This window comes from Watersipora subatra, chromosome 5 (genome assembly GCF_963576615.1).
Source record: "Watersipora subatra chromosome 5, tzWatSuba1.1, whole genome shotgun sequence".
Classification (NCBI taxonomy): domain Eukaryota; kingdom Metazoa; phylum Bryozoa; class Gymnolaemata; order Cheilostomatida; family Watersiporidae; genus Watersipora; species Watersipora subatra.
In genome coordinates, this window is record NC_088712.1 from 31,843,134 (window position 1) to 31,869,442 (window position 26,309).

Below are 26,309 nucleotides of genomic sequence, written 5' to 3' on the forward strand. Positions count from 1 at the left end.
TAGAGAATAACAGACTTTATACAGGTCACCAATAATGGAGAATAACAGACTTGATACATGTCACCAATAATGGAGAATAACAGACTTTATACACTTCACAAATAATGAAGAATAACATTCTTTATACACGTCATCAATAATGGAAAATAACAGATTTCATAGACGTCACCAATAATGGAAAATGACAGACTTTATACACTTCACCAATAATGGAGAATAACAGACTTCATACATGTCACCAATAATGGAGAATAACATATTTTATACACTTCACCCATAATGGATAATAACAGACTTCATACACTTCACCAATAATGGAGAATAACAGACTCTATACACTTCTCCAATAATGGAGAATAACAGACTTAATCCACTTCACCAATAATGGAGAACAACAGACTTTATACACTTTACCAATAATGGAGAATAACAGACTTTATACCTGTCACCAATAATGGAGAATAACAGACTTTATACATGTCACCAATAATAGAGAATAACAGACTTTATACAGGTCACCAATAATGGAGAATAACAGACTTTATACACTTCACCAATAATGGAGAATAACAGACTTCATACATGTCACCAATAATGGAGAATAACTGACTTAATCCACTTCACCAATAATGGAGAATAACAGACCTTATACATGTCACCAATAATGGAGGATAACCGATTTTATACACTTCACCAATAAAAGAGAACAACAGACTTTATACATGTCACCAATAATGGAGAATAACAGACTTTATGCACGTCACCAATAATAGAGAATAACAGACTTTATACACTTCACCAACAATGAAGAATAACATACTTTATACACGTCATCAATAATGGAAAATAACAGGCTTCATAGACGTCACCAATAATGGAGAAAAACACACTTTATACACGTCACCAATAATAGAGAATAACGGACTTTATACTCATCACCAATAATGGAGAATAACAGACTTCATACACGTCACCAAAAATGGAGAATAACAGACTTGATACACTTCACCAATAATGGAGAATAACAGACTTTATACACTTCACCAATAATGGAGAATAACAGACTTCATACATGTCACCAATAATGGAGAATAACAGATTTTATACACTTCACCAATAATGGATAATAACAGACTTCATACACTTCAACAATAATGGAGAATAACAGACTTTATACACTTCACCAATAATGGAGAATAACAGACTTAATCCACTTCACCAATAATGGAGAATAACAGACCTTATACATGTCACCAATAATGGAGGATAACCGACTTTATACACTTCACCAATAAAGGAGAACAACAGACTTTATACATGTCACCAATAATGGAGAATAACAGACTTCATACACGTCACCAAAAATGGAGAATAACAGACTTTAAAAACTTCACCAGTAATGGAGAATCACAGACTTTATACACTTCACCAATAATGGAGAATAACAGACTTTATACCTGTCACCAATAATGGAGAATAACAGACCTTATACATGTCACCAATAATGGAGGATAACCGACTTTATACACTTCACCAATAAAGGAGAACAACAGACTTAATCCACTTCACCAATAATGGAGAACAACAGACTTTATACATGTCACCAATAATGGAGAATAACAGACTTTAAAAACTTCACCAGTAATGGAGAATCACAGACTTTATACACTTCACCAATAATGGAGAATAACAGACTTCATACCTGTCACCAATAATGGAGAATAACAGACTTTATACATGTCACCAATAATGGAGAATAACAGACCTCATACATGTCACCAATAATGGAGAATAACAGACTTTATACACTTCACCAACAATGGAGAATAACAGACTTTATACTTTTCTCCAATAATGGAGAATAACAGACTTTATACACTTCACCAATGGTGCAGAATAACATACTTCATACACGTCACCACTGATGGAGAATAACAGACTTTATACATGTCACCAATAATGGAGAATAACAGACCTTATACACGTCACCAATAATGGAGAATAACAGACTTTATACACTTCACAAATAATGAAGAATAACATTCTTTATACACGTCATCAATAATGGAAAATAACAGACTTCATAGACGTCACCAATAATGGAAAATGACAGACTTTATACACTTCACCAATAATGGAGAATAACAGACTTTATACATGTCACCAATAATGGAGAATAACAGACTTTATACAATTCACCAATGGTGAAGAATAACATACTTTATACACGTCACCACTGATGGAGAATAACAGACTTTATACATGTCACCAATAATGAAGAAAAACAGACTTTATACACGTCACCACTGATGGAGAATAACAGACTTTATACATGTCACCAATAATGAAGAAAAACAGACTTTATACACGTCACCAATAATGGAGAATAACAGACTTTATACACTTCACCAATAATGGAGAATAACAGACTTCATACACGTCACCAATAAAGGAGAATAACACACTTTATACACGTCACCAATAATAGAGAATAACAGACTTTATACCTGTCACCAATAATGGAGAATAACAGACTTTATACATGTCACCAATAATAGAGAATAACAGACTTTATACAGGTCACCAATAATGGAGAATAACAGACTTGATACATGTCACCAATAATGGAGAATAACAGACTTTATACACTTCAATAATAATGGAGAATAAAAGACTTTATACACTTCACCAACAAGGCAGAATAACAGACTTTATACTTTTCACCAATAATGGAGAATAACAGACTTTATACACTTCACCAATGGTGAAGAATAACATACTTCATACACGTCACCACTGATGGAGAATAACAGACTTTATACATGTCACCAATAATGGAGAATAACAGACTTCATACATGTCACCAATAATGGAGAATAACAGACATTATACACTTCAATAATAATGGAGAACAAAAGACTTTATACACTTCACCAATAATGGAGAATAAAAGACTTTATACTTGTCACCAATAATGGAGAATAACAGACTTTATACATGTCACCAATAATGGAGAATAACAGACCTCATACATGTCACCAATAATGGAGAATAACAGACTTTATACACTTCACCAATAATGGAGAATAACAGACTTTATACACTTCACCAATGGTGAAGAATAACATACTTCATACACGTCACCACTGAAGGAGAATAACAGACTTTATACATGTCACCAATAATGGAGAATAACAGACCTTATACACGTCACCAATAATGGAGAATAACAGACTTTATACACTTCACAAATAATGAAGAATAACATTCTTTATACACGTCATCAATAATGGAAAATAACAGACTTCATAGACGTCACCAATAATGGAAAATGACAGACTTTATACACTTCACCAATAATGGAGAATAACAGACTTCATACATGTCACCAATAATGGAGAATAACAGACTTGATCCACTTCACCAATAATGGAGAACAACAGACTTTATACATGTCACCAACAATGAAGAATAACAGACTTTATACAATTCACCAATGGTGAAGAATAACATACTTTATACACGTCACCACTGATGGAGAATAACAGACTTCATACATGTCACCAATAATGGAGAATAACAGACCTTATACACGTCACCAATAATGGAGAATAACAGACTTTATACACTTCACAAATAATGAAGAATAACATTCTTTATACACGTCATCAATAATGGAAAATAACAGACTTCATAGACGTCACCAATAATGGAAAATGACAGACTTTATACACTTCACCAATAATGGAGAATAACAGACTTCATACATGTCACCAATAATGGAGAATAACATATTTTATACACTTCACCAATAATGGATAATAACAGACTTCATACACTTCACCAATAATGGAGAATAACATACTTTATACACTTCACCAATAATGGAGAATAACAGACTTTATACATGTCACCAATAATGGAGAATAACATACTTCATACACTTCACCAACAAGGGAGAATAACAGACTTTATACTTTTCACCAATAATGGAGAATAACAGACTTTATACACTTCACCAATGGTGAAGAATAACATACTTCATACACGTCACCACTGATGGAGAATAACAGACTTTATACATGTCACCAATAATGGAGAATAACAGACTTCATACATGTCACCAATAATGGAGAATAACAGACATTATACACTTCAATAATAATGGAGAATAAAAGACTTTATACACTTCACCAATAATGGAGAATAAAAGACTTTATACTTGTCACCAATAATGGAGAATAACAGACTTTATACATGTCACCAATAATGGAGAATAACAGACCTCATACATGTCACCAATAATGGAGAATAACAGACTTTATACACTTCACCAACAATGGAGAATAACAGACTTTATACTTTTCACCAATAATGGAGAATAACAGACTTTATACACTTCACCAATGGTGAAGAATAACATACTTCATACACGTCACCACTGATGGAGAATAACAGACTTTATACATGTCACCAATAATGGAGAATAACAGACCTTATACACGTCACCAATAATGGAGAATAACAGACTTTATACACTTCACAAATAATGAAGAATAACATTCTTTATACACGTCATCAATAATGGAAAATAACAGACTTTATACACTTCACCAATAATGGAGAATAAAAGACTTTATACTTGTCACCAATAATGGAGAATAACAGACTTCATACACGTCACCAAAAATGGAGAATAACAGCCTTCATACACTTCACCAATAATGGAGAATAACAGACTTTATACACTTCACCAATAATGGAGAATAACAGACTTCATACATGTCACCAATAATGGAGAATAACAGACCTCATACACTTCACCAATAATGGAGAATAACAGACTTTATACACTTCACCAATAATGGAGAATAACAGACTTAATCCACTTCACCAATAATGGAGAATAACAGACCTTATACATGTCACCAATAATGGAGGATAACCGACTTTATACACTTCACCAATAAAGGAGAACAACAGACTTTATACATATCACCAATAATGGAGAATAAGACTTTATACATGTCACCAATAATAGAAAATAACAGACTTTATACACTTCACCAACAATGAAGAATAACAGACTTTGTACACTTCACCAATAATGAAGAATGACAGACCTCATACATGTCACCAATAATGGAGAATAACAGACTTTATACGCGTCACCAAAAATGGAGAATAACAGACTTCATACACTTCACCAATAATGGAGAATAACAGACTTTATACACTTCACCAATAATGGAGAATGACACACTTCATACATGTCACCAATAATGGAGAATAACAGATTTTATACACTTCACCAATAATGGATAATAACAGACTTCATACACTTCACCAATAATGGAGAATAACAGACTTGATACATGTCACCAATAATGGAGAATAACAGCCTTTATACACGTCACCAATAATGGAGAATAATAGACTTCATACACTTCACCAATAATGGAGAATAAAAGACTTCATACACGTCACCAATAATGGAGAATTACAGACTTTATACACTTCAATAATAATGGAGAATAAAAGACTATACACTTCACCAATAATGGAGAATAACAGACCTTATACACGTCAACAATAATGGAGAATAACAGACTTTATACCTGTCACCAATAATGGAGAATAACAGACCTTATACACGTCAACAATAATGGAGAATAACAGACTTTATACCTGTCACCAATAATGGAGAATAACAGACTTTATACACTTCAATAATAAGGGAGAATAACAGACTTTATACACTTCCCCAATAATGGAGAATAACAGACCTTATACATGTCACCAATAATGGAGGATAACCGACTTTATACACTTCACCAATAAAGGAGAACAACAGACTTTATACATGTCACCAATAATGGAGAATAACAGACTTTATACACGTCACCAATAATAGAGAATAACAGACTTTATACACTTCACCAACAATGAAGAATAACAGACTTTATACACTTCACCAATAATGAAGAATGACAGACCTCATACATGTCACCAATAATGGAGAATAACAGACTTTATACACGTCACCAATAATGGAAAATAACAGACTTTATACACTTCAATAATAATGGAGAATAACAGACTTTATACACTTCACCAATAATGGAGAATAACAGACTTTATACACGTCACCAATAATGGAGAATAACAGACTTTATGCATGTCACCAATAATGGAGAATAACAGACTTTATACATGTCACCAATAATGGAGAATAACAGACCTCATACATGTCACCAATAATGGAGAATAACAGACTTCATACACTTCACCAACAAGGGAGAATAACAGACTTTATACTTCTCACCAATAATGGAGAATAACAGACTTTATACACTTCACCAATGGTGAAGAATAACATACTTCATACACGTCACCACTGATGGAGAATAACAGACTTTATACTTAAATAATGGCTTTGTGTTGCCATTGTCAAGTTCTTTGCAAATATGGTGATCTATGTATGTTCTATAGTCGGCTTCCACTAGTTTTTTACAATGTTTAGCATGACTTTTTAGTCGTGCCTTAGGCTCCTCAGTTTGGGTTTGTACAAAATGTTTGTACAGTCTATTTCGTTTTCTAAGTTGCCGAATAGTGCTACGTGTTATCCATGACTTTCTCTTATTGCCTGGTGCTCCCCGGGACACAGCTTGTTCTACTACCTTAGAAAACAAATCTGTGAAAATAGACCCCAACTGCTCTGTACTAGTATGTGGCAGTGTTGACAGGTGACGTATTTGAAAGTATATATCAGAAAAAGATTGATCTAATTTTTCTTGGTCTGCTCTGTTAAACTGAAAATAGCCAGCCTGAGGAGTATGTATAGTGTCTTTGATTATATATTTACTAGGAATTGTTATTTCGTTGAATATTATGTGATGATCGCTGATACTAGGTTCACATAATGTAACATCTATATCTAAGTTTGATATCACCAGGTCTAGTACATTGCCATCTATGTGTGTTGGTGTTGTTTTGTTTGAGTTAGGCAGTTAATATCAACAAAATCAACAAATTTTTGATGCAAAGCTACTCTATCATTGAGCTTAGCGGCACCCTTTTTATTATCAGACCATTTTATTGCTGGAAGATTAAAATCCCCAGCTACTATATTATTGGGACAGGTTACTTCTTCATACCATAGCAAAAGGTCATTAAAATCAGCCTGCCTGGGCGGTCTATAATAGCAGGCAAAGTTGAAACGGTAACCACTGCAGTCTAAGCACAGAGACAAAATTTCTGAGCTGTCAGATATAAAGCAATCAGTGACTATCAATGGACAATCATTGGATACAGCAATCAACACCCCCACCTCCCAAACCAATACCTGTTCGCCTATCTCTTCTATAATATGTATACCCTGGGCAAAGTTCGGCATATCCTATGCTAGCTGTCAATTTTGTTTCAGTGATTGCTAGAATGGATGAATGATGGTTATCAATTATATGTTGCAAATAGTGTGTCTTGTTTCTTAGGCCATTGGCATTCCATAAAAGAAAAGTTATTTTGTTTTTTAATGAGCCTATTTTGTAGTAGTTGACCATGTATCTTTTTCAAACTCTTGAATTACACCATTTCTAACCCGAAACTTCACACCTTCATGCTTCTCAGCAAGTTCCCTTTTTTTTTTACGTAATTCAAACTCAATTGCCCTTTCCTCTTGAGTAAGATCTAATGTTGCAAAGGAGTTTTTAGCTTGCTTAAGTCTGTTGTATCTACTAAGAAACTCCCACTTGTCAGATTCAGTGAAGAACTCTAGTTTAATGAGTCTTGGTTTGCTACCACCTGTTTTTCCCAACCTTCTACTATCTTTAAGGTCTCTACCATTAAAAGAAATATTTGTGAGAATGCCATGAATTTCATCGCTGTGAGGTCTAGAACTAATTTCCTCCAGGTTGTGAATTATTGCATTGAATTTTTTAGACTCTTTTTCTAAGATAGTAGTTTGTATATTAAGACCTGTTTCAACCCTTTTAGCAATCTGAGTGATCTCACTATTTTGTTTAACAACATCAGCAAAGCTACTATTGTTTTGTAGAGTCTCCATAGACTCAAGTAGTGCACGAGTTGTTTTTTCCTTCTGTTCGTTATTTTGAGTAACCACTTCTCGAACTGACTCACTGCCCTCCCTCAGTGTCTGCAAGGAACCTGACACTGAGTCCATTTTTGACACAAGTTCTTGATTTTTGGTTACTACAACCTCTCTAATTGACTCACTATTATCATTCAATGTTTTGAAGGAGCCCGACAAGGAGTCAATTTTTGAATCAACGGTTTTCAGGGTGGTCATGAGACCTGTAAGTAGCATACATAACTTAACTATGACGATACATACACCAAAGAAATTCAAATTTCAAATATCACCAGAAGATTTACAACTAGTTTCCGTAATGATGCGCATGGCTTTTATATATGGAGATCCAGTGTCGTCGCTAGTCGAATCACTCGTGAGCATGAAATTCATTTACTATTCCAAACTGTAAATTCAAGTCTGTAGAAAGAATAAACATCAGACTCCATGCAACATTGCACTCTCCCAAGCACTCAGGAAAGAGATGCGCAGTTTCGCACTTGAGCTAAGCCAATCAAATAGCATTGACGAAAAGGATTTCCCCGAGTTTTCCATGGCGTTACCGGGTTTTTACTCAGTGAGATAGTGATCAGAAAATAACCAAAAACGTCATTATTGTTTAATAAATACTTATCTCAGCTATTCACAATTGACTTATTTAATCAATAAATATTTAAAAAAAGCAAAATATAGTAATATAAATAGAGATCATACTAAAGTCTGTTAAAAAGTCTGTTAGCCATATTTGGTGCGTAAACATATCTACGTGATCGCAGCGTAATCGCTTTGCGTATAAACGTACAACAATGGACGAGTTACGATTGCAGAGCTCCATGACACATCCAGTAAGCTTGTTATTTTCTGACAAACATACTCGCTATTGCAATCAAATACACGCTCTATGTCATCAACTAATCAAGGTTAATATTTAGGTTTGTGAATTTAGTTGCAGTGCAGTCTGCCCTGGTAGTGAAGGGATGGAATGCAAGGGATTGTTTGTATGTCACAGATTACATTTGCTTCACGTGTGCTATTTTTTGAATGATTTGGTAAGTTTTACTGGCGAGAAAAGCCTCTTGAATTAACCTAAACCACCTGATTTACAATATTGATCTTACTTTTTCTACAGATAGGAAAATTAAATTCGCTTTCGATATTCTCATTGATCTTTTACTTGAAAGCTTAGTCACACTAGCAACTAATAAACAATAATATTGTTTGTTAGTTAAATACTATTAAACATATTATGTTTAATAGTATTTTCAAAGATCATTTTGTTCATTAAAAGTCGATCACATAGCCATAATCAATAATCGTAATTAGTGCATTTTAATAGCTTTTTAATGCATTATATCCTGTCAAAAAACCAGAAGAATTTATAAGATCAAATAATTCGTTTACATATAGGCCTAAAGTGTTGTGAATAGCCACTTGTGAGTTTGTTCGGCGTCCAAGTTGTCTTACAATGGATAAGTAAGAGCTCTCATGCACAACTTTAATTGCTGCAAGCACCACCACCGGTTGCTCAGTATGGTTCTGCATTCTTCATGTTTTACAGCAAGCATGAAAAGGTAGATACAGCTGGATAATATCAAACATAATGCTGAACTGGGTATACGTTAGTAAGTACCCAAATAGTTACACATGCAAATGCAAACATGTAAATGGTGTATGGATGTATCCCGCTGTGTAGAGGTTAATTATTGCTACTACACTGTTTTCTTTCATGTAATTTAAAAAGTGCCTTTCTTTGTAGTTGTCCATTTCGTCACTCTTCGCTTCATTGTTCATAGGTTCTTCATTCTCTCTTATCTCTACCAGCATGTTGGGTTGCTGTTGTTTTTTACAGAAAATTTGGTTTTCTGTCAGTTGGTTTTCTATACAAGCTGATTTTTGTATTATAAAGTGGGCTAATCGTAAGAAAGCTTGGTTTCGCAAATCCATCACAAGAGTATACAGTCAAAAGTTAGACAACTTCAACTTTATTATGTAAATAATTATGACATTTTAAAAGAATTTGTTCTCTCACAACTAATTTTTAAATCAATTTTTGGTACTTGATTCAATTTTTTATGCAAGGGCAATATCTTTCATGCGAATTTTATATTTGCAATAAAATTAAAATATTTTTAGTCAATGTGATAGTCTTTTAGATGTGAAGTCTTTTAGTTAGTATAAATACATTGCTTTGCTCAGTTTGCTTACATAATAAAATTATGTGCAAATTTTTATATCAAATTTTTTGTTGCTATTAAAGATACTGCAGATTGTGATATCAGTTAATTTAAACACATAATCTGATAAAACTGTATCATCTATTAAGTTGATAAGATAAGCTGTGATAAGAGCTTTTCAGAAAGATGGAACTTCTGAGCTTGCTTGCACTAGTATGAATTCCGCCTTGAGACAAATTGAAAGGTTTTAGGTGTATTTAACAAATTTATTCTTAAAAATTTGTTCTGAATGCTTTGGAGAATCATATTTTACCATCAGTTTATACTATGATTTCCTGTCATAGATAAAAGTATGCTTGTGCCTTTGTAACAGGTAGATTCAGGGTAAACTATAATCATTGTTTTACCATTTCCCATAGACGTTGGTGAAGTGATTGCCGTCACTGTTTAAACATCTGCTTTGAGTTACTTTTGGATCTCAGGTGAAATAAACAAGCGGACAATCAGGGGCAAAAATAACGAAGTATACAATTAGATAGTAACATAGAGAATATTTTAGGGTGCAGACTGTTTAGTTGTAAAGATTTGTCTTTGTTAATAATTTTAAAGTGTGACCTAGTATATGAAAACACTGAAACTACAAACTTAATATTTGAGTGTCTGATCACAACCTTCTATATTTTAACATGATAACATTAACAGCCGGAAGAAAATAGTAGTAATAGTAATAATCACAAGCATTTAATACTAATTACAAAAGTACCATAATCTCTAAGCTGTGAACAAGTTATGAATAGAGCCTCATAAATGGAATTGGTAGTTTGTGCTGTGAGAAATGAGCTAATCACTGCTGAGAATTAAAATGTGCTGTAAAATTGGAGTGTGGTGGTAAAACAAGAACTTCTTGGTAGATTATAGTAGGTTTTTAGTAGATAATATCTGGTGAAATGCAACTGTATAGTTTTATTGCTCATTTCAAGCCCAATAAGGAGGCTGCTATAAAATATAAACAAGTACATGTTTGTTTTATACAATGAATAATCTATCATACTCAAGTGCTGAATAGCTGCTCTGATACAACACACACTCGATAGCTAATATTGTAACAACACACAACACTCACTTTCATGGCCTGTTTAAAAGTAAACTGATGACAGAAACCGTTACGACATTAGTAATAATAATAATAATATGGCAGGTAACATTACGGTTTAGTGATTGAACAATGTTTTTTGTGTACTTTCAAACTCATACTGGTTTTTATCGAATTTTTTAATTTGTAAAAATAGACAGAGATCTTTGGGAAAGTTTGACTAGAAACAGTTGCAATATTTTATAATCATATTAAAACGCACATTTTCTACCTTGACTATCTATGAGCATGAATGCAGAGCATGTGTTTATAAGATAGAATTTTCAAGCATTAAAACTGACGCAACTTCTAAGCCTATTGTTTAAAACTTGTGTTTTGAACAAGCAGTTTGAGAATAGCTAATTTTACGAACACGACGACTTTGATGAATTCAAGTTTTTCAATGTTCCTGTTTGTGTAAAAAAATATTTTACTAGCTCACAAGCTGGTTGGTATAATTCTATAACCTCCACTTGAAAGTTAATGCTGGGCGTTTAAAACATGGCAACCTTTTTCGAACTCTGTGAAATCTATTTCGACTTTGCATTGTAATTATCTGCCATTTTGGACAATCAAAGCCTTCAGTTTGACGTCTAGAGGATGGAAAATGTGTATTTGAATATATTGCAATCATACATTGCTTATTCTTATTGCCATCACATATTATATGTCAGTGTTTTGCCAAACAAGCGACCTTTTTGTGTCACAGAGCTTCCGTCATAATTATTTTCTGCTTTCCAAACTGTTTTTCGTTTTGATTTTCAACGTTCAAAATCTTTGGAGAACAAAAATATATCATTATAATATATGAAGAAATTAAGGTGGTTTTAAAATGCGGTCAGTTAACATTTAAGGTTTTGTTGAAGGTCGTTTTACAATCATGAAGCACTTTTGCTGTGTAGAATTAACCAATCAAAAAGGAAGTTTAAAGCAATAAGACAACGAGTTAGCTGTATTTTTGATGCTCTCCATCTGGCATTCTCATTGTTACAGCAATGCTGAATCCATTATCACATGAAACATCTGGTTTCCGTTTAATGAACACATCTTCTAAACCTTTTACCACCATAAGCCAATGAATTATATGGCAATGCCTGTCTTTCCTACTTGCTCAGACATTTCCTATCAAACAGAATAAAGAATATCAAGCTAACATCAGATAATTATAACTTTAGTGTCAATAAAGGTAATGGATGTTTGAGATAAGATAACAATTTCCTTTCTCACATCGAATCAAATTCTTAAAATAATATCCTATTAAAATCTTTGTCTATATGTCAGTGTGTAGTTATTTAAAACAAAATATGATAAAAAACATTTTAAAAAAACCAGGTGATGTACAAATAATATCTCTTTGGGATTTTTCATGACAAAACTGTTACCAGAGGAAATGCACTTTTTTAGCATTCAATTATTTTAACATTAGGTACTCATATAGTCATTTTTTTCATTAATTATGGATTATTAATCAAATAAATAAAAGCCAAATTTTAATAGTTTACCAAGTATGTTTTTAAACCCTATGATTCACTTCCACTGAAAATTCACAAACTGCCCTGAGAATCACAGTTTATAATACTGTAAGTTTGTTGCCAATTAATTCATATATATTCCCAACCAAGGTTGAGTTTAGTTGTTAAAGTTGTCTTATCTTGTAACATCTGTAACATGGGAATACAATAGTTGTGTTTATCCAAAACTTGTGAAAGCGAATACAAAATATGTCTAAAGATTTTAGTATTTTTGCTAAGCCAATCATAAGTACTGAACGTGTCAGTACTTACCTGCAACTGTCTACAGAGCTTCAGTTCTCTAGACCTAGTTTACAGTATTAATATACTTCATTGATATATTATAGTACAGGGTATCTGCTCAGAGCGCAACTTACTATTGCATCTTCACACGTCCTCTGGTATTGAATGATCTGCACCACATTATTTTGGTATGTTCAATTCCTTTTATGACAGTCTGGCATGTGAACCAACTAAATTGTTTTTATTGAGATATAGTCAGTAAGTCTATTTTACTTTCTAAAGATGGTTGAATGTACCTTAATAGAAATATAATCAAGTCAGACCATAAGAGTAATAAAAAAACAAAATTAGTAATAAAAATGCTTTAAGCTGTAATAATATTCATAACTCGTCTTACCATGCTTGCTGTAGAAGTGAAACTGGCTGAAAAAAAATGTCAGAGCTGCAAAATAAATTTGGCATTTTTATGGCACGGTTGATGTAAAATCTCATGCTGATTGAGTTTGGATCAAAATATTTTTGAAGATGGTGATGTTCATAAGCTATAATGATTTAGATGCCCCTTTGTCGACTATTAGGTTTTACTGAATATGTAAATTATGTCCTGGTAAAAGACTCATTTAGGAGCAAATGAGTCAAGTTTGTATCTGCTCTAAGTTCAAGGTCAATTATATCTACAGATCGAACCACTAGCAAGGAAGAGGGTAAAGTAGTTGATGGTTTTTCAAATGCAACACTCACTTGTTTTCTTAGTTTTCCTAACATAAAAAGTAAATTCATATTCCTTGTCTCTAACTATCAAACAACACAAGTTTTGACTGAGCCATTGGTTTGCACTATACTTGCCTTTAGAGACTGAAAATCTGACATTTCTGCTCATGCTGCTACCTTTGCTATCATTATGGTACCTCTGTTATGCATTGCTACCATTTCCATAGCCTCTGTTCCTCTCTTCATATCCACTCATATCTTACTTCCTATAGCAACTGTCTTATTCATCACTTGGACTACTACTACTCTGATATCTATTCATGTTGTATTCACTTGACTTCTAAACCTTTTATATTACTGGGGACTGTTCCTGTTCCTCCCCATATCCATACTAGTATCTCTCACTCTACTAAACCTTCCCATACTGCCTCCTCAACTGTCATATCATAACTGCTGTTTTAGCTTTCTTCTGTCTACTGATGTTTCACACATCTTACTGTGCCCATTGTAGCTATTAATCTGTATTCTGCTATAACTACCATCTTGATACCTGTCCCTGTTATCTCAAGATGCATGACATCACTTCTTCCTTCACAACATTTAATAGCAAGATGATTCATCAGTCACTACAGTTTAAATTGTAGCTCACTCATTCCTTATATCTATCAGGTGTATCTAAGAGCAGTTCTGTCAATACTATTATATTTATTTGAACTGCCTCTTGAAGAACGCTGACTCCCGAAGTCATATTCTTTATTGCTGCTTCCTTTAAAGTAGTTCCCATCACTTTTTTTCACTGTAACCCTGGCTACCTCAGTCATTTAGTTTATTATTTCTGTTGATTATCTCACATGATCAGCTTAGCAAAACTCAGACTATGGTTAAACAAATGACTTTTAAATGGTAACTAAAAGTAGCAGTTTTTAAGCAATTATAACTTAAAACTGACGCATCTTATAAGCCTATTGTTTAAAACATCTGTTTCGTACAAACAATTTGACAATAGCTAATTCTACGAATTCTACTAACATTTGAACCTTTTTAGACTTCAATTTAATGGACACATCTTCTAAACCTTTTACCACAACAAGCCAATGAATTATATGGCAATGTTTGTCTTACCTATTTGCACAGACGTTGTCTATAAGTATCAAACAGAATAAAAAATATCAAGCTAAAATCAGATAATTATAACTTTAGTGTCAATAAAGGTAACGAATGTTTGAGATAAGATAACAATTTTCATTCTCACATCAAGTCAAATTTGTAGAATAATATCCTATTAAAATATTTGTCTATATGTCAGGGTGTAGTTGTTTTTAAAAATAACGATTTCTCTATTCTTGCTTTGAAATCAAGTTTGTAAAATATCAACTGTATGCTAATTACTCTTATGAAATAGTTACATGTGTAGTTTACATATGTTAGTGTACAGTTATTTTGACAAAATATATTATAGTCCGATTTTGGAAAATAGAAAGTGATGTACAATTAGTTTTTTATTTAATTTTTTGTGACAAAGCTTTATTTAAGATAAATTCACTTTGCATTAAAATATTTTCACTTTAAATACTCAGATAAGCATCCTCTAAGTTAATTACAGATTTTTAATCAAATATTTAAGTCAAGTTTTTGTATTTTACCATTTATGTTTTTAAACCCTATGATTTACTTCCACTGAAAATTCACAAACCGTACTGAGAATCACTGTTAATAATAGATGTAAATTTGTTGCTTATTAATTCATGTATATTCCCAACCAAAGTTGAGTTTGCTTTTTAGTGTTTTCTTCTGTTGCTTTATATGCACTCATAAATTATAATGATTATGATATATATTTCCAACAAAATAGTTGGTCCAACCTCGTCTGTAACACGTTTGTACAAGAGTTGTGTCCAGAACTTGGACAAGTTGAGGCAAATAAGTCTAAAGAACAAGATTTTAGTCTTTTTGCTAAGCCAATCATAAGCAAGTACTAAACACTAAGGGTCAGCACCTACCTACCACTGTCTACATAGCTTCAGTTCTCTAGACCTAGTTTATAGTATTAATATACTTCTTCGATATATTATAGTACAGAGTATCTGCTCAGAGCACAACTTACTATTGTGGCTTCACACGTCCTCTGGTATTGGATGACCTGTACCACATCATTGTTGTGAGTTCAACTCCTTCTATAACAGTCTGGCATGTTACCAAGTTGAATGGTTTTCATTAAGATATAGTCAGTAAATGTATTTTACTTTTTAACGATGGTTGAACATCTCTTAATGGAAATATAATCAACTCAGACAATATGCCTTATGAATAGGCATTATTTTATATATTTGTATCGATAGACCAAACCATTCACAGATTAATATAAATTGTACAATCATTCTACTGAGACTTATCATTTTATTTTTATTAGTAATAATAATGCCTTGAGCTGTAATAATATTAATAACCTGGCGGACTCGGACGTGCTTGTGGTAGAAGTGAAACTGGCTGAAAAAAGGTCTAAGCTCATCCTGCAAAACATTTCGGACATTTTTATGGCCAATGAAACCAATTTATGCTGGTTAACTGTATATCGGAATACATTTGAAGGTTTACAACTTTAAATAAATTTTAAAGGTTGACTTGCAACAAAATTCACATTACAGTTATTTGGTATCAAAAGATTCACCATGTCTTACTCTGTTGTGTTGTAGGTGCAAATATGTGAAAATGTGATTACAAGCTCTTAAAAGCTCAAAAACCAACAGTTATTCGTCGCCATCACAAAAATGCCCTAGGTTGGAATCAATTTATCTTTCTGATGTACTCAAACAATTTGGTTACTGTTTTGACACATGATACATGTCACATGTCTATCTCACTGTCAATTTATTAAGAGTTTATCTTTATAAACTATAAAGCTGTAGAGAAAGAATTTAGTACTAGTTAATATGTTGATGTTAAGCTTGTGTTATCCATAGAGAATGCCTCTCAGAGTTAACAATTACCTCTATTGCAGCTGTATCCATAGTTCCAACCACATGGCTCTTATCAGAGACTCATTGACTGCTGTAAACCCACTCAATTTACTTTGGAGCATTTGGTTGTCTTCAGAGAAGGATTGTTGATATCAACTCAATGAGATCGAATTCTCTAACCGTCACTGGTAAGTAAAAACATGTGGTGATTTAGTACAAGGTCTTTAATGAAGCTATAACTCATACTTTCTCAAACTGAATTTAATTTAGAGCATTGTACAGGAGCTAGTTTTCGTCTAGTTGAAGGTCCTGAACCTAGTTTTACTTTTACATAATTTGCTCAGGCTAACAATAGTCTAACACTAGTTTTTGCTACGAGATATATTCTATTGTTACTTCCTTAAGCAAATTTGTGTTTAGTGTTAGTATTGTAAGGTTCTATCATATCTGATCTATTGTAAGGTTCCCAAGCATGTTCTAATCAAGTACTCTGTGAGAAACTTTAAAATCTACTGAGAAAGCATTATTAATCAGATGGTTAGTAATATATCAGTGTAGGTACTGAAACGTCTCTCTCAAGGAGAGATGACTGTGTGTGGCTAACAGAAAGTTTCAGAGATTAAACTAGTGCGTTGTGGGTGCTAATGTGTCTTGAGTGTGTATTATGTTAGTAATAGTCACTCTAATAGAGCTCTTTTCTTACAGACCTGGTACTGTCAGCAATATCCTGTCCAGTAGAGTTACTCAAGTGTAAAGTATAGATGCTAGACATGACTACTGGGTATGTATAGCTCTATGAATCTTTTCGCTTTTGTTGCTTGTAGAATAATTAGTTACCATATTATATTGAAATGGTGATTTTAATAAAACAAGTTAAAATCTAACATATAATTTATCGATTAAAATTTTTTTGTAGAATCATATTTCGTAGTGAAACTACTAAACGTCCAATTCAATGAATTCGTTTCTTTTTGTATAATAAATCTGCAGCCTAACAGACAGTAAGTTCATCTTTCTTTTTATCACAAACCCCTCAGTTTCCATAAACCTGCCATTACTTTCTTGTTGAATTACTGGGTAAAATAGTTGATGGTTTCTCGAATGCAACACTCACTTGATTTCTCACACTCACTTAATTATTTTCATCAGTTCATAGAGTACAACACTATTCATAAAGTGAAATTTTCAACACAACCCTTCCTGAAGCCCTCAAGCTATACCATACATATTCACTAAAATGTAGCAAACTGGTTGTCAGATTGGGATTGTTTTACCTTTGTCTTGGCACCTACAATGTCAGCATATTTTTTACCATCTGTCGTACTAATAGTGAAACTAGGTACAACTATCACCTGATGCTTGCAGGTTATCAGTGAGCATATGGAATGTTAGACTGACTAGTTATAGATCTAACTAGACTCAACTCATAAGCTGTGATTAGGGATGCGCTTATGGAGAACCACAGGCTATGGTAGGTGTGTATTTTTCTAGAATCAGAGACTGCACTTAATTGCTCTGTCACAGACTTAATAAGTTCAACACATGATGAACTACAGCTGCAGATGTCTTTTACAGTAAGATTAGTGGCTATAGACATATAGTAAATTAGGATCTATTGTTGTAAATATCTACAAAATAATTTATGGTTATCAATATTCAGTACTTTAGGACTTCTGGATATAAATGCCTAGTAATATTAGATCAAAGGCTATAGACATGTGGTACAGAATGATCTATGGCTATTATAAACTATGACAGCAGGATAAATTAGCTACTGTCATTAACATCATGTGATCCCTCTTCCCAATAGCTGATCATAAAAAAATATGAAGTTGTCTTGTCTATCAGTTTTTCCTTGACACTTCACCATAGCTTTTTCTTAATTTAATCGATGTCTTCTGTGTATTCCTGACCATCAGCATAACAACAGTAACACTTACAAAAATTGTGTTTCAATGCTGACAGCAAAATGGCCAAGTTTTTAGTGGCTTTCACTTGTCCACCATTTTTAATATGTTTTGATATAGTTTGTTTTTAGCACAAGCGAGTCGATCTTTTAGATAGGATTTAGTTTTGGAGTTGTATCGGTATAATTGGTTGAGTTAATCTTTCTTGGAGCAGTGTCTGTCTATAGTCATATTTTGATTAGTCTTATAATTAGAGCTGCACAACGATTATAAAAATTGATCGCGATTAATAACTGGTCTGAACCAGTTAATCTTCGATAAATCTTAGAACTAATCTAGCAAAAACCTGCATATTCAAAAACAAATAATACAGCTACATATAGATTGATTATAGTTTAAACAATTGTTAGCAGTAGTGTACATAAGTGCAATGTACAAGTACAATGTACATAAGTTAAAATGGAATAATTATTATGAGTATGAAATCTGTCTATGAAAATCTATAATTAAGTCAACCAAGAGTTGAGGCAGCACAGTTTATTCACATTATCCGAATAAAGAGATGCCCTCTTCCTACATACATTATTGCCAGCTTTAAAGAATAGCCGCTCACAGGGCACAGCAGTGCCGGTAGTCAGTAGTATTAGTTATTGTCTGCAACAGCTGGTGATGATTTCTGCGCGGTAAGATGAGAACTAGTTAAAATATATCTTAATGATGATGTGCTGTGGTGGTAAGCAAATTCTTTCTGGCATATACTGCCCTTCGCTTTTTTGTTTACGCTTCCAACAACTTACTGAAATGCGCTACCTACGGTGGAAGATATATTTCTGCTTTCATGCTCCAATAAAGTGGCAATCTTATATTACTAATATTCTGAAGCTGAAATATGATTGTGATTTTTTTGAAAAATGAAAATACATGAATAATTTACTTAAGGAAGTTTTTAAAAATAAACAAAAATAAACTGTAAGATATTAAATAATACTGAAATCTATTTTGTTGCTATTACCTAGAAACATGTTCAAACAACTAACGGCATGGCCGCTTACAACTAGATCGGCACGCGCTTGTGCATTGTATAAACAAGTTTAATGTTAGGGACTCACTGCGTTTTCATAGTCAAGTGCAAAATAATTGTGGTTTAATTTATTGGTAAGAAAGTGTTGCTTGTCATAATATTTGTTAGTAAATTGAATGGTAGTAGCCTGCTATGTTAGTATAAAGTATAGTACTAAACAGTACAAAGGAAAGGAACCACATCAAGATCATCACCTCGGTTGCATTTTAATTGAAGATTAATTGGCCCAACTCAGTTAATCGTTTATTTGTATTAGTCGTGTTAATCGTTTAATTAACACGATCATTGTGCAGCTCTATTTATAATATAAAGTTCATGTCATGGACTGTGGCATTATGACTATCAAAGTTTACTAATGTAAGCTCTATGGAAACTTATTGCTCTACGATCTAAGGTTATACATGTACGTCTCTAATTCACTAAGATTGGTGGCTTTATGTAGATGTCTAGCTCCAATCATATCATAGCTAATGAGTATCAGCTAATGTAGCATTAGTTTCAGCGAGTAGATGTATTATTTTGTAAGGCTGGCAGGTTACTAATATCAAGTCTGCTGAACTGAATCTAATCATGTACTACATGAGGATTACAGGCTATGTCTATTATGTAGGACTTAACTTGGACGTCTGATTGAATACGTCAGTGATAAACCCCTCAGAGTACAGAGAAGGTTGTAACAATAACTAACCATTAGAATCTGAGGGTGGAAGTAGAAGAATAAAACTACATGTATGATGGTAAATTATTATTGGAAATAGAAGTGATGCCTACATGTATACTTTACTACATTTATGGTGCTACGCTAGTTAACTCTATGTTTACACGTAGACAGTTTAAGTTGATATTTTTAACTGATGTGAAAAATCTCTATTGCTAGTAGTTGGAAATACAACAGATCTGTTATATTTTCTTCAGATGGTCAACTGATGAGCTGCTATACTCTGTAGCTTGTTGAACTAAAGAACTGTCATGTTGTACCCTACCCTCTTTCCTTCAGTGCTGGTTGAGAAGAATTATCAAGAATATCTCCACTTCCAGGCCAAGTTCTACCCTTGCGCCATCTACAGTTTTATTCAACCTATAGATTCTGAGAAATGTGAAGGCCTTTTTGATCAGGAAGAGTATAAATTCATAAATTGCAAAATAGTGAGACAGCTGGAGGTAGATTTCAAGAGTTCTTCTATCTTTCTTGACTACGGATGAGTTCTACCTAGCTTGTAAACATAACATATTGACCAGTCCTAATAGAAAACCATTCAAATAGTTCATTACCAGTTTTGACTCTAGTGACTGGTCCCACTCACTAGAGCTGAGCACCAGCTCTAGTGAGTGGAATCCCAACAGAGGATCCCACTCACTGTGAGATCTTCTGTTGTGATCTGACATCTTTCTGCAGGATCCCAAAAGCTTTCTGACAGTTCCCACTCCAAGTTATTTTTTAATATTTAAAAGTAGGTATATTACAGACATTTATTTATGTTAACGTCTGCATAAAACCAGAGATAAACCAAACATATCTATGCGTCTGTATCTTTTTATTTTGTCGCTATCTTCTTCGCCCCATAGTTTACAAACTGACTATATTGGATGTTATTAAGATGTATGCAAGGTCAAGGACAAATTTAACATTGCGCAACCAAGTCACCAGAATATAACTGTTGTCATTCGTGTACAGTGATACGGTTGTAAACTAAATGACACCTCATAAATACACTAGTATGCACACATGCTAAACGGATATCCCCATTTGCATAAAATTTAAATGAATATTAGCAATATAGTGGATACGAAAAATGTAACTGATAACAGACCCTTTGTCTTTAAAAAGTGAGTTTTTACTACAAGAGTAATTGTTTGTTATGTTACCTACACACCATCTATACAATGTAGATGTTGGTTGACAGAAGGGTAATCATTTTAAAAAGTGATTCGTTGTGATAACTCTCACGACTTGGTTTGTTTATATTAGTGTAAGATAACACGGGTGGGTAAACATAACTTATTGATGATATCGATGGCAATGTAACAAGAGCAGAGTTAATATGATGGTTATGCCGAAGCAGGTTAAGCCAGCCATATCAAGATTCAACTAATCTCTAACTATGGAAATCCAGCAGTTCTTACACAGGGCTAACAAAGGTGATATGAAGCCATGCCTCAATGTTATATAATGTGTGTACATCTTACTCTGGTTATTGTCACTGCTCTTATTATAAAAATACTTTTATAATAGTTTATAGTAATAAAGTGCTCCAAACTGACATAGACTCACATCATCTCTTGTAAGTTTAACTTTATTAATAATAATATTTATATCTTTAGTTAGTTGTAACTAGTTCAGGCCTTTGTATCATTTTAAGCACTGGGTATACATGCTATCACTCTATTTGTATTTACATTGTAGATCAGAACAGGAGAAGGTAGTGTTTGATATCACAGGTTGTCTCCTTCTTTCTATAACCAAAATGAGCACTTTATAGCTAGTTGTTTCGTAGGTAAGTACTGTATGTCACATAGTAGACATATACATGAGTAGATACTGATAGCATTGGCTAAAGTTACATCTGGTTACATCTTAACAAAAGGTTATCTCCGCACTGTGTGGACTCACTTTCGATCTAACTCTTTGATGTCCTGACTGTTGAGTGCATTGCAGTCATAGCTAGTCACATGGTGTCATGATCATACCTGGTCACATGGTATCACAATCATAACTGGCTACATGGTATCACAGTCATAGCTGGTTACGTGGCACCACAATCATAACTGGTCACACGGTATCATGCTCACAGCTGAATACCATCAGCCCTCTACCATGAACATTCAACTAATTGTGAACAGCCAACTGTGTCATAGTTACTATGGTAAAACTAGTTGACATGTTGTTATAGGATTGAGACATTGAGATCAACCTGGGTGGTATTAAGTAAGTTAGTAAGGAAGTAGTTGCTAGCTCTGTCAAAATGCCAACTTACTGGCATACTTCAGACTACTAACTATTTATATGACAAACTCTTTTTTCAATTTATATATATATATCTCTAAGTCCGTGTGTCGTCGTCGGAAATCCGGCTATAGATCTTAAAATCTCAGGATAAATATTCCGTACCGAAGGGGATTCGATCTTGGACCGGGCCATTCACCAGTCTGACGCCTTGCCCACAAAACTACGGAAGTCGAATTGCTAGCCTGCCAATATAATTCATTATATCAGAACAAAACCTAACTGGTTTGCGTGTGATGCGGGTCATAGCATAACGTCACGAGAAGCTGTTCGTTCACATTATTAAACTGGTTAATAGCAAAACTCTCACTACTTCTCATTGTGTATAAGACAAAAAACATTTTTCATGATATTTAGTTTGAAAGTTAGAATGGCAAATGTTGTTATATGTTAAATACAAATGAGTTTCCTGTCCAAATACTCTTCTATTACACGGGCAACACCGGGTGGCACAGCTAGTAATTCTATATGGTAGTCTTACGGTAGTTTCTGGGGTTGGATAGATTAATCTTGTTGTCAGACTTAGATAACTAATATTTATACTATAATCTTTTATGATGTTGTAGCATGGCTACCTACCCTCTAAACGGACAAATTATTTCATACATACATGTAGATCCACTGTTTCGCAACTAGTACTTTGTTGTCGTATCGTTCAAATGCTACAGAATATTTATTTTCCCTTGAAGGTAGAACAGATCTGTACCGATGTTTTTAAAACGACTGCATCTCTTCAGCTTGCCCTTAAACTGTGCACAGACAATATATGATAAAGATGGCTGCCAAGGTCTGAACTGAGAGATGCTGCCAACTCTACTGTATTTCTCTCCTTGTTTGGTGATTACATCTTTACAAATGAGTACCTGCATCAATGGAGCTGGTCACACCACCAGGTATGTAGAGCTTAGTTTCATAGACCTATTTACAAGACATCGCTTACGCATGCGTTATGTTGTTCTACTTTCTGTGCTCTGCGTACACATTTTGTTTGGTATGAACTAAAAGAATAACTTGAACGTTTTTTAATTTGGTTTAATTAATTCATACTACTTAAAAAGTTCCCATATTTAACAGACGTCTGAATATACAGGGAGTCCCTGTTTAACAAGGTACTCAGTTAATAACAACTTAGAGTAACTACAGACTTAAAAACAGATCTAATATTAACTTAAAACAAACTCCTTTGTTATTATAACAATACTGTTGCAGCTGTAATTACTGTAGTTACTGTAATTATGGTGATGTTGTGGTCGTACAGTTGTGAGAGTTACTGCATGCTGTCACATATGTATGAGTTAGCTAAGGCAACCCAGACACCATCTTCCCATCTCTCACTCAGTTATCTTCCCCTGTTAGTCAGTCGAGTTTATTTCTATGATTATATCTGTGCAGAGTGGTCAATGGCAGTTCAATACTTTTATTGTCCCTCAAAACATCAGAGAAAATAAAAAGTATTGTTTTTTATTATTCAATAAATACATGACATATATAAATAAGTATATAATTAAAGAAGAAATAGAAAGTATAAAATACTGTACATACAATAGATGAATGTTTTGTTGAATGTTAGGGAATCGGCTAGACCCATAATTTTTTAATACTATTGCCTATCCTAATTTTTAATAGGTTTATCTAACATATTAAATAAGATAGTTTATTATACTATCAAAGCAGTAAACAAAAATTCAACATATAAAACAAGAAAAAGGTAAAAGATACCATAATGCCAAATGATGAGATGGTCTAACCTATTTAAACCATAACTGCCCCCATCCTGAGTAGTTTTTCAAATAGCAAACCAACTATGCTGATCACTATGGTCACACTATTTTTCATAATTTTTGCCTCAATAAAAAAATTCCAAACAATTTTGAGATTAATTTGCATTTTGTCCCTAAAACGATGTCATTTAGAACGCGTTGCTATTTAGCGGATATCGTTAATTTAGTGGCGTAACCTAGCTTACAATTGGCCAACTAACAACGCTAGCTTATGATAAAATCGCGGTTTTTGAGCTTTATTTTCTTGGCATGCAGCCCATAAAACATCCAGTAACAATCTACAAGCAGTGTTGAATATCCTATCTACCTTTTAGGAAAGACTGAGATTATAATACAGGCTGGAATTGAAAAAGAATAGGTTTTAAGACAACCGTTTCGATAAAGTCATTTCACTGCATTCTCCTATCTGCCGTGTCATGGGTCAACCGTCTTTCAAATAGTCCTGGAACACAATTATATCTTGGTAAAGTTTCCATTGAAAGCAGACCTGTGTCTTACGTGATCTGCTGCTTATGCAACCTACAGTTATGCAACCGCACCAAGCAGTATTAAAGTTTAGCGTGAAAGCAAGTTCCGCTCAACTTGCTACAACCCGCGAACACATTCCTTTCTCATCCCTACGCTGCGAGTACTCGGTTGAGAAAATAATAAATAATGCTCCTTCATTGAGAATACATCATGCATCATCCTAATTGTTGATTACGAGTGGTATATAGTCAACTTTGAGTGATATATTGTTGATTTATAGTGGCATTTTGTTGATTGAGGGGTGTATTGTTGACTTCGAGTGGTATATTGTCAACTTATTATAGTGGTGCATTCTGTATTGTCAACTTGAGATAGGTGTTTTGCTGACTTGTAGTAGTATATTGTTAAATTGAGAGTGGTTTATTGTGGAATTTGAGTAGTATATTGCCAATTGAAGATTGGGGTATCATGAACTTGAGTAGTATATAGTTGAGTAGTATATTTTGTACTCATCCCTCTACCAGCCTGAGGTAAGTAGTAGTATACTGAAGTCTTATTGTAAATTGATGAAACAACAACCATCCGCTTATAAAACTCCTATTTGGCTTGCATTTATTATTTTATTACAAAATATTTGTGTTAGTATCAAGGTATCATTGATGAAAAAAGGCAATTTTACCACTGTTTCCAGAATAAGATGAGCAGAAGATGCGCAGCTGCCAACTGTGAAGCTACAGACCATCTGAAGGTGTGGCCTGTGAGTTCTTCTCTTCAAATTCGATGGATTCACTTTGTCTCGACCAAAGTTAAGAATTTCAAATGGACTAGTAACAGTCGTCTGTGCTTTAGGCATTTCTCTACAGACTCATTCACCAATTATAATCAATGTCTTACGATGCCTTGTGTCAAATGAGTATATTATAATGAATGATAAAATGTTATCAGAGATAAAAGTTATGTTTTCTCTGTACTAAAGATCTTACACTACATCAGAACCAAGAGTTGCATATCTTTGTTCAAATGTATAAGTGTTTTTTTATTCCTCACTGTATAATATTATCATAGTAATTAAACCAATTTAACCGCGCTGGGACTAGGTAGCTAGCAAACCCAAACTGATCGCAATCGGAAGAATCCAGCTGACTAAGCCAGAGCCAAATCTTATCTGTAGAATTATCATGAATAAAAACCAAATAAAAGATCCATGAGTAAATAGAGTCTAGCTGCATCGATAGCAATATTGTCAAGTCA

The 26,309-nt window shown here is 33.6% G+C and overlaps 1 protein-coding gene and 2 long non-coding RNA genes across 5 annotated transcripts in view; 2 read left to right on the plus strand and 1 right to left on the minus strand.

Annotated features, from left to right (window-relative positions):
* LOC137397285 (kinesin-like protein KIF21A) overlaps window positions 1-26,309 on the minus strand; it is a 194,491-nt gene that overhangs the window by 134,894 nt on the left and 33,288 nt on the right. The gene's annotated exons all lie outside the window — the stretch shown is intronic.
* Window positions 9,004-20,960, plus strand: LOC137396858 (uncharacterized). Of its 3 annotated transcripts, XR_010978636.1 has the most exons (7): window positions 9,004-9,138; window positions 13,254-13,337; window positions 15,935-16,018; window positions 16,859-17,005; window positions 17,523-17,598; window positions 18,183-18,292; window positions 20,416-20,537. It is a non-coding gene; the product is annotated as an uncharacterized lncRNA (long non-coding RNA). The 3 variants fall into 3 exon arrangements; XR_010978635.1 differs by lacking the exons at window positions 13,254-13,337; window positions 20,416-20,537 and adding an exon at window positions 20,721-20,960 and having other exon boundaries at window positions 9,028-9,138; XR_010978634.1 differs by lacking the exon at window positions 13,254-13,337 and having other exon boundaries at window positions 9,028-9,138.
* On the plus strand, window positions 21,022-26,135 carry LOC137396597 (uncharacterized). The gene is made up of 3 exons (XR_010978583.1): window positions 21,022-22,300; window positions 23,499-23,702; window positions 25,750-26,135. It is a non-coding gene; the product is annotated as an uncharacterized lncRNA (long non-coding RNA).